This window comes from Bubalus kerabau, chromosome 7 (assembly GCF_029407905.1).
Source record: "Bubalus kerabau isolate K-KA32 ecotype Philippines breed swamp buffalo chromosome 7, PCC_UOA_SB_1v2, whole genome shotgun sequence".
In the NCBI taxonomy this organism is placed as follows: domain Eukaryota; kingdom Metazoa; phylum Chordata; class Mammalia; order Artiodactyla; family Bovidae; genus Bubalus; species Bubalus kerabau.
In genome coordinates this window covers 15,341,028-15,354,510 of record NC_073630.1, presented here as the reverse complement: position 1 = coordinate 15,354,510, position 13,483 = coordinate 15,341,028, and the positions used below count along the sequence as shown (strand labels likewise).

The 13,483-nt window shown below is 38.5% G+C and overlaps 1 protein-coding gene and 1 non-coding gene across 4 annotated transcripts in view; one reads left to right on the top strand and one right to left on the bottom strand.

Annotated features, from left to right (window-relative positions):
• GRID2 (glutamate ionotropic receptor delta type subunit 2) overlaps positions 1-13,483 on the bottom strand; it is a 640,427-nt gene that overhangs the window by 227,382 nt on the left and 399,562 nt on the right. The gene's annotated exons all lie outside the window — the stretch shown is intronic.
• On the top strand, positions 11,216-11,287 carry TRNAY-GUA (transfer RNA tyrosine (anticodon GUA)). Its single transcript has one exon. It is a non-coding gene; the product is annotated as a tRNA-Tyr (tRNA).

The following is a 13,483-nucleotide window of genomic DNA, read 5'->3' as shown; positions in this document are numbered from 1 at the left end:
GGGAGCCTGGTGGGCTGCCGTCTATGGGGTCGCAGAGAGTCGGACATGACTGAAGTGACTTAGCAGCAGCAGATTACAAATATCCAAACTATTTTTAAAATTTTCTCTCCATCCACCTTTTATTAGCAAATGTTGAGAGCTCTGCATCCCTCTCAGAAAATGACAATTGTCATTAAAAAAAAACAACAACAACAGCAACACCCAAAAAAAACAGCCGAGCCAGCTGGCTGTAGATCTTATTGTTTGCCTTCTTGGAAACTTGCCATGATCTGGGGCATCTGGTGATTTCCAACTTTGTCCTTAGGCTAAAAGATCAGGGTTGGAGAAATAGGGCCTATAGTAGGGGTGTGTGTAGTGAGTGTGTGCATGTGTGTGTGTAGGGGTGGAGGAGAAAGCCATTAAAAATAAATTGACTATCTTTAGATGACAAGAGCTTGTGGAGGAGCTAAGAGGATCAGAGAACTAATGGGGTCAAACAGATATTTAGTGGAGGGTGGAGGTCAGCACACCAGGATTGCTGGCATGATGGGAAAGAAAGGTGGGTCAAGAAAAACAGGATGAGAAAAATGGTTTAAAAAAAAAAGTTTCCTTTCAGTTCTGCCTTTCAATCTAGGATTTCTTTTTATTAAAAAAATAAAGAAGAAATAAATAAATCTAGGACTTCTTTATTTCTTTTTAGTAATGTATGCAAACACATTTTAAAATCATTTTCTTCAGACCTTCTTTAATAGTATAGCTCAATTTTATAGTTGATACAGAAATTTATAGTTTAAAGGACACTGCAAATAACAATTCAAACTGTAGGACATATATTTGGGGAGTGAGAGAAAGAATGGATCACAGGTTCAAAGATGGAAAACTAAGGTACAAAGTGGTTTAAAAACCTTCCTACCTAGCAGCAGGAAAGAGACTTGAACACTCAAAGGTAGGTCTCCAGTCCTCTTCAGCAGTGCTTCTGCTGAACAAACAACTCTGCCTGCATAGTCCACTGCCACTTTTGTCCATCGCCAACTTTTCTACACTAACTTCAAAAAAGCCTGCCCCATGCACACTGGCTTCTCTAAAATGACTAAACGCATTGCTCTCAACTATAAATGTTTTAACATATTCTCATCCTTGTGATAAACATAACTTATTTATTAGGCTGACTTCATATAATGAAGGAAAATAACAAGAAATAGAGGAAAGACTAGGCATTTATATGCTTCAGTACTTAGTGGTTTTTAGGTGACTAAGGTTGGAGAGAGAGAACAAGAGAAGGATTTGACTTGTTTAGATGATTCAGCTTGTCCAGAAGAAGGGGATCATCTTTAGAGGTTATGGGAGCTTATTAGTGAGGCAAAGTTCTCATATTAGTGAGCTCAGTGTAAACAGAGTCTATACAATGCTAAAAGAGCCCTGTTCCTGAGAGTCACAAATATTAAATTGGGAGACAACTTTTAATTAAATGCGTACTTTCAGTGGCTTTAGAAGAATAGTATACTTCTGAAAGTTTCTGTTTTTGTTTTCCAAAAGAAAGACAAAACTGTCTGTAACATCTAGATGGCTATGTGTTTATAGCACATCCATCACTGTGGTACTTAAGTTCTTTGACAAGTAAGCCATTTCGACATTGAACAATATAGAGTCAGGAGATGAATGTCTTCCTCTGTCTGCACTGCCTGTGCACTTTAGAGCTAAGCCTATACAATTCTGTACTAAACCAAAACATAAAAAGCAGTATGAATCAGGTCCAGCTCACTCCAGCCACCTTGAATTTGGTTGTTCCTAATAAAGTGTGCAATTCCCTGCCGAGAGCTAAGAAATAGCCTCCTACAGTAGGACTGAAGTGGGTGAGAGACAATGGAAACTGAGGGAACATACATTCTAGGCCCCCTGTTTTATCCTGGAATAACAAGACAAAAAATGACTTTCATATTTCTTTCTGACTTTTTATGAGGTATATAAACAAGTCACGGAGTTCCATAGTCTCAGGCCAGAGTCTGAGAAATTCCTTTCTGGTTCATTCATTCAATGAATATTTACTTATAGCCAACTGTGTACTCAGTAAGGTACTACATAAAGCACTGTATTAATACAAAGGTGATAAAACCATCCTTGAGAACATATATCATAATAAGGAAGGTAAAACAAATCGAATAATACTCCAGTACAAGACTAGATGTTGTTCAGAGTGTAAAGGCATTCAAAAAGGGGAGCCACTAAATTTAGTCATGAAAACTCTGTGGAAATCTACATAGAGGAAGTGGTATACAAGCTACAGTTTACAAGACGGGGTCATTAAAGATGAGTTAAAAAAGAAAAAAGTCCATGGGGTTGCCAAGAGTTGGACACGCCATAGCAAATGAACTGAATTGATTGAAAAAAGAAAACTTGCTTGATAAGTAGATATCCTGACCCAGGTTTAGTGTTAGTCACGATCATTAGCAGCTTAGTCCTCATTCTTAATCAGGCTCAAGTGACTGTTAATCAGACAATAGAGCTAATCATTTGGCTAAGTACTTATTTATGCTTAAGATCAGATGAGGCTTGTTTATAGTGGGTTTTTTTTTTTTTTTTTTTTTTTGGTTTGTTTGTTTCATTTATTATTACCTCTGGTGGCTTGGAGGACTAGAGGGCAGGGCAGGAAGACAACACTCATAAGGTAGGGTGTTGGTAGCTGTGTCAGAGTGATAACAGTAGCAATAGGGAAACCTTGAGGTTTAGTTGAACCAGGTAAAAGAAATAATTCAGGGTATGAAACTGGGGACAGAATGGTAAAAAGAATAGTTATTAGTTCCCCCAAAAATGGGAGTGGAGGGAATAACAGTCCAAGGAATCTGCATGAAGTTCTGGGGAACAAGTAGAAAAATGGAAGCAAATCCTAGGTGTGTGTCTGAGAATCGTGCTGTTATTCATATCTTTTTTTTAACCCCCATTATTCTTTATACTGAAGTTAACGAAGTTGAACCCATCCTCTCCTTACCCTTAGGGAAAATAAGGCTTAAAATTATTATGGAAAATGACAAGATCATTCAGCTACTAAGTGGGAGAGATTTTAAATGCAAATTTACTTAAATCGATGTCTCTGGTGCCTGTTTCTAGGATACCATGTAACTCAGAAATATCTGGAATTAACTTGGCTAAATATAATTCAGCCATTAATTCTTTTCTGAAAAACTCTTTGTCAAAGAAACTTATAATGATCCTGATGATTTTCATTCATTCAAGTATTCATGAATATATTATTTATTTATTTCATTCAGTAAAAATTTAGTGCATTTGCTGATTGCAGAGGATATGACCCATTGGTGAAGACACAGGTTCTAGTGCCAATTGCCTGGGTTTGCTACCCCAGGTTTTAGCTTTGTCATCTTCAAGAAGGAGATTAAAAGAATATATCTCTCATGCGACTGTTATGAAGATTAAATGAGAAAATCTACATGAAGCATTAGGAAAGTGTGTCACATAGAAATCACTCAATCAGTGTTAGCTACTCTTATTAATACTCTGTGCCAGGGACTCTATGAGGCATTAAGGGCATAAATAGGAATATAATATAGTCCTTGCGTTTGAAGAAAGTACACTTTCAAAGAGAAGACACATGTCTAATTTTGCCTGAGCAAACAAAAGATGCCAGACGAGAACAGAATTCTGGGTCATTTCAGGAGGTTGGAACAGCACAGAAGCTCCAGAGAAGCATGACATGTCTTCCAAAGCTATGGCTTGAATGGGGCGTGAACAAGTGTGAGGAATGATTAACTGATGTGCTGTGTGTGCTTAGTCACTCAGTTATGTCTGACTCTTTGCGACCCCATGGACTGTAGCCCACCAGGTTCCTCTGTCCTTGGGGATTCTCCAGGCAATAATACTGGAGTGCGTTGCCATGCCCTTTTCCGGGGATCTTCCTGGGATTGAACCCGGGTCTCCCACATTGCAGGTGGATTCTTTACCAGATGGAAGCCCAATTGGTGCCCGTGAACAAAAAAGAAACTTATCAGCTTTTGAAGAATTTAATAAGCTCTGCGGATGGAATTGAACCTTATTTTGATAGTATGAGGTAACAAAGGGGGCTTAGAGCCAATTTTAAGGATTGAAGAAGGTCACTTTCTGGATGTTTCACTCTGGAGGGTAAACTTGAATGAGAAGATAATGGATAGAGGGAAGCAATAGTTGAGGTGGAAGAAAAGAGTAAGATGTGAAGCTGCAGGCAGGGAAAATCAGAATCTTTTACTGCCTCATTATTGATAGAGGGAAGAAAATTAAGGAAAAAAGCAAGATTAAGGGAAAAAAAGGTGGAGAAGAAATAGAGGGAAACAGAGTTGGCCTCTACCTCATTTTGAAAATAGATTGCTAATCAAATGATATAATCTGCCAAACAGGCTAAAGAAGAAAAAATCATCTGAGTCCATCAGTTGATGGGAAACAAAGCATTTGATAAAATCTAACACTCAAACATGACAAAAATACATAGAAAACTAGGGATAGAAAAGAATATCTTCACCTCAATAAAGAATGGCTACAAAACCCTCCAGTTAAACTTATACCTATTAGTGAAAGAAAGACTCAACGCTTTTCACAAGATGGAGAACAATCTAGAGATGTCCACCGTCATCACTATGATTTGACCTAGTACCCAAAATTGTAATCAGCACAGAAAAGGCAACAAGAGGAAATAAAAGGCATACAGATGAGAAAGAAAAAGACATAACTGTTCAGTTTTATAAATGACATAAAGGATTGCATAGAAAATCTAAAAGACTCTACCAAAACTCCTAGAACCGCTGGAACTAACAGCAAGATCACAAGATAAAATCAGCACGTAAAAATTGTATTTGTATACTAGCAATAAATATGTGAAAACTGAAATTAAAAATCCAATACCATTTATAATTGCTGGGATAAAAAGACATACTTAGATTTAACTCTATCATATATAAGACTGATGTACTATAAACTGCAAAATACTGATAGAAGAAATAAAACATTTAAGTAAGCAGAAAGATACACTTTATTAATAAATTGGAAGACTCAACATAGTAAAGATGTGAATATGTTCCCAAACTGATATACAGACTTACTACAATTCCTATTAAAATTCTAGCATTACTTTTTCTGCTAATGTAGACAAAATTATTCTAAAATCCATACAGAAAGACAAAGGAAATAGAATAGGTAAAATAATTCCTCCCCCCCCCCAAAAAAAGAAACAAGAGTAAGTGAGAGGAATCCCTATTCTTAATTTCAAGCCACAGTAATCAAATCTATGTTATTGGCAGAGGGATAGATACATAGATCAATGGGACAGGATAGGGAACCCAGAAAGAGATTCACACAGAAGGCCAACTGATTATTCTTTACAAAGGCGCACAAGCACTTCAACAAAGGAAAGAGTTTTTTTTTTCCCAGCAAAAGCTCCTGGACATATGAATATCCACAGGCAAAAAGTGAACCTCAGTGTAAACTTCACACCTAGTACAAAACTAAACTCAAAATGGATTATAGATTTAAATGGGAAATATAAAACTATAAAATTTTTAGCATAAAACAGTTGAGTATTTTAGAGACCTAGAATTTGCTTGAAGCATCTTGACACGACATGAAAGGTTAACGCACAAAAAATAATTGGTAAATTTGACTTCAGCGAAATTAAAAAACTTTTGTTCTATGTGAGACCTTGTAAAGAAGATGAAAAAACAATAGACTAGGAAAAAACATTTGCCAACCACATATCAGACAAAGAAGTGGTATCTAGAATATGTAAAGAACTCTCAGTGCAAAGAATCCAATTAGAAAATGGACAAAGACATAAAACAACCTTTCATGTGTCTGCATGTATGCTGAGTCACTTCAACTGTGTCTGACTCTTTGCAACCCTATGGACTATAGCCCATAAGTTCATAAGATTCTCCAGTCAAGAATACTGGAATGGATATTTGGCAAAACTAATACAGTTATGTAAAGTTTAAAAATAAAATAAAATTAAAAAAAAAAAAAAAAAAGAATACTGGAATGGGTTGCCATGTCCTCCTCCAAGAGGTCTTCTGGACCCAGGGATCAAACCCATTTCTCTTAGTCTCCTGAATTGGTAGGCTGCTTCTTTATCAGAAGTCCTACCTGGAAAACCCTAAAGAACTCTCAATGGTTTGAAGAAAAAAAAAAAAAATCCAATTAGGAAATGGACAAAAGACACAAAGGAACCTTTCACGTTAGAGGATATAATGATGGCAAAAAGTACATGAGAAGATGTTCAATGTCACTAATCACTAGGGAAATGCAAATTAAGATCACAGGTTATTACTACATTTCTATCAGAATGGATAAAATTAAAAAAAAATAGTGACAGCACCCAAAGGTGGCAAAAATGCAAACAAACTGGATACCTCATTAATTGTCAGTTGAGATGTAAAACAGTGCAACTACTCTGTAAAACAATTTGGCAGTTTCTTAAAAACTAATCATACACTTACCAGACTACCTAACAATCACACTCATGGACTTTCATGCCAGAGAAATGTAAACATACACATGCAAAAAAACAAAAAACAAAAAACCCTGCACATAAATGTTCTTAGCAGCCTTATTTAAAATAGCTAAAAACTGGAAACAACATAGATGTCATCCAGTAGGTAGGTTTTAAACAAGTTCGTGAATTCACTGTTGTTGCTCAGTAGCTCAGTCATGTCCGACTCTTTGTGACCCTGTGGACTGCAGCATGCCAGGCTTCCTTGTCCTTTACTATCTCCCAAAGTTTCTCAAACTCATGTCCATTGAGTAGGTGATCCCATGCAACCATCTTATCTTCTGTCTGCCCTTCTCCTCCAACCTTCAATCTTTCCCAGCATCATAGTCTTTTCTAATGAGTTGGCTCTTCCCATCAGGTGGCCTAAGTATTGGAATTTCAGCTTCAGAATCAGTCTTTCCAGTTAGTATTCACAGCTGATTTCCTTTAGGACTGACTGGTTTGATCTCCTTGCAGTCCAAGGGACTTTCAAGAGTCTTCTCCAGCATCACAGTTTGAAAGTATCAATACTTTAGTGCTCAGATTACTCATGGTTCAACTCTTGCATCCATACATGACTACTGGAAAAATCATAGCTTTGATCTTTGCATACGGACCTTTGCAAGGGCCTTTCAATTTCATTGCTGCACTTACCATCTGCAGTGATTTTGGAGCTCCCCCAAATAAAGTTTCCATTTTTACTCATCTATTTGCCATGAAGTGATGGAAAATGGATGCCATGATCTTCATTTTTTGAAAGTTGAGTTTTAAGCCAGCCTCTTCACTCTCCTCTTTCACTTTCATCAAGAGGCTCTTTAGTTCCTCTTTGCTTTCTGCCATTAGGGTGGTGTCATCTGCATATTTGAGGTTATTAATATTTCTCCTGGCAATCCTGAATCCAGCTTGTGCTTCATCCAGCCCAGCATTTCGCATCATGTACTCTGCACATAAGTTAAATAAGCAGGATGACAATATACAGCCTTGATGTATTCCTTTCTGAATTTTGAACCCATCCTTTGTTCCATGTCTGGTTCTAACTGTTGCTTTTTGACCTGCATAAAGGTTACTCAGGAGGCAGGTAAGGTGGTCTGATAATTTTATTTCTTCATGAGTTTTCCATTTCTTGTGATCCACACAGTCAAAGGCTTTAACCTAGTCAATGAAGTAGAAATAGATGTTTTTCTGGAATTCTCTTGCTTTTTCTATGATCCAACAGATGTTGGCAATTTGATCTCTGGTTCCTCTTTTCTAAACCCAGCTTGTAAATCTGGAAGTTGTCAGTTCACATACTGTTGAAGCCTAGCTTGAAGGATTTTGAGCATTACCTTGCTGGTGTGTGAAATTAGGGCAATTGTGTGATAGTTTGAACATTCTTTGGCATTGTCCTTCTTTGAGATGGGAATGAAAACTGACCTTTCTAGTCCTGTGGCCACTGCCGAGTTTTCCAAATTTGCTGGCATATTGAGTGCAACACTTTAACAGCTTCATCTTCTAGGATTTGAAATAGCTCAGCTGGAATTCCATCACCTCCACTAGCTTTGTTCATAGTCATGTTTCCTAAGGCCTGCTTGACTTCACATTCTAGAAACTTGGCTCAAGGTGAGTGATCACACCATCATGGTTATCTGGGTCATTAAGACCTTTTTTTGTAGAATTCTTCTGTGTATTCTTGCCACTTCTTCTTAGTATCTTCTGCTTCTTGTAGGTCCAAACCATTTCTGTCCTTTATTGTGCCCATCTTTGCATGAAATGTTCCCTTTGTATTGCTAATTTTCTTGAAGAGATCTCTAGTCCTTCTCATCCTTTGGTTTCCCTCTATTCTTTGCATTCTTCACTTAAGAAGGCTTTCTTATCTCTCCTTCTTTTCTCCTTTGCCTTTTGCTTCATACTACTCAACAATAAAAAAAAACCTACGAACCATGGATGCATGCAACAACTTGAATGGACCTCAAGGGCATTTTCCTGAATGACATAAAAGCCAATTTCAAAACAATTCAACCTGATAACACTGTTAGAATGAGTGGAGAATAACTGTGGTTGCCAAGAGCTGGGGATGGTGTGGAAGAATGGGTGAGGGTGAGCATATAGGGGTGGAATGAGGGAGATTTTGTAATGATTAATGGTTTTGTATCTGTATTGCAGTGGTGGTTAATGATTCTATACCAGTGATAAAATGGCTAAGTACTATATGTGTACATAGTACCCATGTCAGTTTCCTGATTCTGATACTATACTATAATTACTAAGATGTAACCATCATGCATGGGTGGGGGGCTTTCCTGGTAGCTCAGCTGGCAAAGAATCCACCTGCAATGCAGGAGACCCTGGTTCGATTCCTGGGTCAGAAAGTTCCCTTGGAGAAGAGAGAGGCTACCCACTCCAGTATTCTTGCCTGGAGAATCCCAGGGACAGAGGACATATCCTGTGGGATACAGTCCATGAGGTCACAAAGTGTCAGACTAAGCAAGAACATTGTGGGGAACTTGGTGAAGGGCATATTGGACATCTCTGTCATCTCTGTGTTGTAACTGTACTGATTTAGCAATTTCCTGTGTGTGTGTGTGTGTGCGTGCGTGTGTATATATATTTACTTCAAAATAAACAAAGTTTGCTTAAATATTGACAAAACACTGCTCTACGATGGGCTTCCCAGGTGACTAGTGGTAAAGGACCCGACTGCAAATGCAGGAGACACAAGAGACTTGGGTTTGATACCTGAGTTGGGAAGATCCCCTGGAGCAGGGCATGGCAACCCACTCCTATATTTTTGGCTGGATAATTCAGTGGACAGAGGAGCCTGGCGGGCTACAGTCCATGGGGTCACAAAGACTCGGACATGACTGAAGCAATTTAGGACACACTACTCTATGACAGATTATGGATTATTAATGCTTTGTCCTTCAAGATTTTACTTTCTAATTTCTCAAAATAGCCTTGTGTTACTGTCATAAGAAGAAAGTGTATTAAAATGGAATAAAAATAAGTCTGATTTCCTTTTTGATGGCTCAAGGCTAAAATTAATTAATAAGCAGAATGTGGTCTAGGAATAGCAAACTTTGAGATGCAAATTTGGCAAAGTTGCATGTGAAAATTAGCCTAGTCAGAGTAATTCCTAAAATTTCCTCACATTAGTAACTCTCTTCTTCTCTATCTGTGTAACTAGAAGGTAGTCAACCACACCTATCTTTAAATATCTTAAAAGAAAATAATCTGAAGCAATATCCCTGCATTCACAAGGAATATGAATGTTAGCCTAGAGATATAAATTTTCTCAAGCCAAATTTCTCTTCAATTATCTTTAATCTTTATATATTTACAAAGACCACTTGAAGCAAGAAGATATGTGGATCAGGTTTATATCGAGTAAAGACATACTATTAAATGCCATAGATATATGTGTGTTAGACACGTCCAGTGAGATTCCATAGGCTCCTCCATCTCTTCTCTCCTGCTTATCCTCCTCTCCACAGTTAAAGCTGTCTTTCTCAGATGATGTCAGTCTTCATTATCTCCAGGAAAAAAAGTCTAAATTCCTTAGCAAGGTTTATCATGTCCTGTAAGATGTGGTTCTACCCTCCATTTCTATTTCACTTCCTGCCACTCTCACATCACCTATTTGAAACCAGGAGGAAATGAGTATATTTTGATCATCTACCCTTTGCTAGATATTCTCCTAGGAATTTCATACCTCTGCAATATGCCACTCCTTCAGTCTACTGAAATTTATTCTTTAAGACCAAACTTTCTGATGATACATCAGAGAACCTCTGTGATGCCTAATAGTTTTTTCCTTTTCTCTTCCTCTTCTCTCCAAGTTGACTTAAATCCTTCCCTATGCTTTACAATATTTTATAAATAAATTTATCTTAGCCCTATGTCATTTAATTCTACATTGTTATCTCTTCAAATAGATTGTGACTCAATGATAATACCTAAATATCTTTAAAGACCAACACAAAAGCATGTGTTAATCCACAATTTAGTAAAGCTTCAAGTCAACAGTAGGCAGTTATTAGTTAAGCTTTGGGAGATCCATGCTTATACATGGATTAGAAAAAATAAGCTAATGGTACTACATCAAACTAGAAAGCTTTTGCACAGTGAGGAAACCATCAACATAAAGAAAAGGCTGCCTACTAAATGGGGAAGATATTTGCAAATAATATATCTGATAAGGGGCTTCCCTTATGGTTCAGCTGGTAAAGAATCTGCCTGCAATGTGGGAGACCTGGGTTTGATTCCTGGGTTGGGAAGATCCCCTGGAGAAGGGAATAGCTACTCATTTCAGTATTCTGGCCTGGAGAATTCCATGTACTGTATAGTCCATGGGGTCACAAGAATCGGACATAACTGAGAGGCTTTCATTTTCATATCTGGTAAGGGGTTGATGGTGGTGGTGGCTTAGTCACTAAATTGTGTCTAACTCTTTTGCAACCCCATGGACTGTAGCCCCCAGGCTCCTCTGTCTGGGCATTTCCCAGGCAAGAATACTGGAGTGGGTTACCATTTCCTTCTCTAGGGGATCTTCCCGACCCAGGGATTGAACTCACATCTCCTGCACTGGTAGGTGAATTCTTTACTGCTGAGCCATCTCGGAAACCCAGATACATAATTAGTTGAATTAATTAAAAGAAACTAATGTATCTATTTAGGAATTTGTTATAGTTAGGAATGCTTGTAATGACCTTTCTAAAAGTATGCTTGTAATGGCCGTTATTAACCGTAATTAGAGCTTCCCTGGTGGCTCAGACGGTAAAGCGTCTGCCTGTAATGTGGGAGACCCAGGTTCGATCCCTGGGTTGGGAAGATCTCCTGGAGAAGGAAATGGCAACCCACTCCAGTACTCTTGCCTGGAGAAGCCCATGGATGGAGGAGCCTGGTAGGCTATAGTCCACGGGGTCGCAAAGAGTCGGACACGACTGAGCGACTTCACTTTCACTTTTCACTTTCATGCATTGGAGAAGGAAATGGCAACCCACTCCAGTGTTCTTTCCTGGAGAATCCCAAGGACGGGGGGGGAGGGGGGTGGGGTGGGGTGGGGGTGGGGGGAGCCTGGTGGGCTGCCGTCTATGGGGTCACACAGAGTCGGACACGACTGAAGCGACTTAGCAGCAGCAGCAGCAGCAGCAGTTGCTACCATTCTCTGTTTCCCTAGACTTGGGAACAGGCTTAGATTTCTAAGCTCAGTGATACTCACTGAATGGCACTGAGAAAAACAGCTGCTCAATAAATTTTTCCCTTTCCAAATGTAGACAAAAACAAATGTAAATCTCCAGTTATTGGTATGGTAGCAAAAAAAGTGGTCTCTTCTAGTGAATAGAATGCCTATGAATTTCTTTTTGCACATGCTTAGAAAGAAATTATCTCAAATTAGTTTGATTCAGTGGCTGCATTAACTCAATATTTTGTTTAGTCCAACCTCAACCACTATGAAAAGTGAGTGCATTAAACATAAAAATATGGTGGGATATTGGGGTTCATTTGAATAGACTCAAGCTTACATATAGCTCCAGGAAATGAAAGTCCTCAAGTTTTATCACCACAGACCAATCTGGTTCTAAAGTTACTGATGACTAGAACCATACAACTATGATTCCCCTAGAGCTATTTTCATTTTTACAAGTGAAATAAGTTGGTTTTTGAAAATTGCATCACAGTCAAGATTAATATGGATTTCCCAGGGGGCACTAGTGTTAAAGAACCTGCCTGCCAGTGCAGGAAACTTTAAGAGACATGGGTTCAATCCCTTCATCAGGAAGATCCCCTGGAGGAGGAAATGGCAACCCACACCTATATTCTTGCCCAGAGAATCCCATGGACAAGAGGAGCCTGGCAGGCTATGATCCACAGGGTCAGAAAGAGTCAGATACAACTGAAGCGACTTAGCATGCATGCAAAGACTAATATAGTTAATGTTGATGATATTATTCCCCAATGTTTACTCTGAAAATACCTTCAAAGCTTCACATGCTCCATCTTATCATTTCACTTTTAGCCCAGGGCTTCTCTGGTGGCTCAGTGGTAAAGTCTCTGTCTGCCAATGCAGGAGACTCAAGAGACTCAGATTTGATCCATGGGTTGGAAAGATCCCCTGGAGGAGGGTGTGGCAACCCATTCCAGTATTCTTGCTTGGAAAATCCCATGGACAGAGGAACCTGGTGGGCCCCAGTTCATGGGATCACAAAAAGAGTCAAACCCAACTTAACGGCTAAACAACAACTTTTTAGCCCAACCGAAAAATGTATATTTCAATTTTTAAGTATTTGCAAATAATTTAGTTATTTGTTATTACTGTTCAGTGACAAGAAAAGGCCTAGATGTCATTAGACTCTTGCAGAAACTGCATATAATTTTCTCTTTAGCAACTGAACTGTATACATCAGCTGTGTCACAATCTGTCATATTACATCTTATCAGAACATAGCTATGTTGGGCTGTCCCATCACTGAAGGGATATGAAATTAACTGGTCAGTTTTCTTCTCCAGAGAAAATTCTCTTTCAATATTTTTATTAAAGGCAAGTGCCAACTGGAAGGTTAAATGACAATAAATATCTAATTTTGAAAAACAGGTACATTTTATAAAATGTATTCAGTTTCCTAAATCTATTGGATTTTTCCTACCAAAATATCAGGGTTTCTGTCAACCACCTGTTTAAAAGTAGCAGCTTTTGTTTCTCTCACTGACAGTCCTCTAACTACCTTTACCTCTCCTGGTGTCAAGAAGTGACTTTGATTTTTTGTTTGTTTGTTTTGGTGTATAATTGCTTTATAATGTTGTGCTTGCTTTTGTTGTACAACAAGGTGAATCAGCCATTTGTATACATGCATCCCCTCCCTCTTGAGCCTCCCTCCCACACCCTCATCCCACCCTTCTAGGTCATCACAGAACACAGAGCTGAGCTCCCTGTGTATATAGCTGCTTCCTGCTAACCATCTATCTTACACGTGGTAGTGTATAAACCTCCGTGCTACTCTCTCAATTTGTTTCACCCTCTCCTTG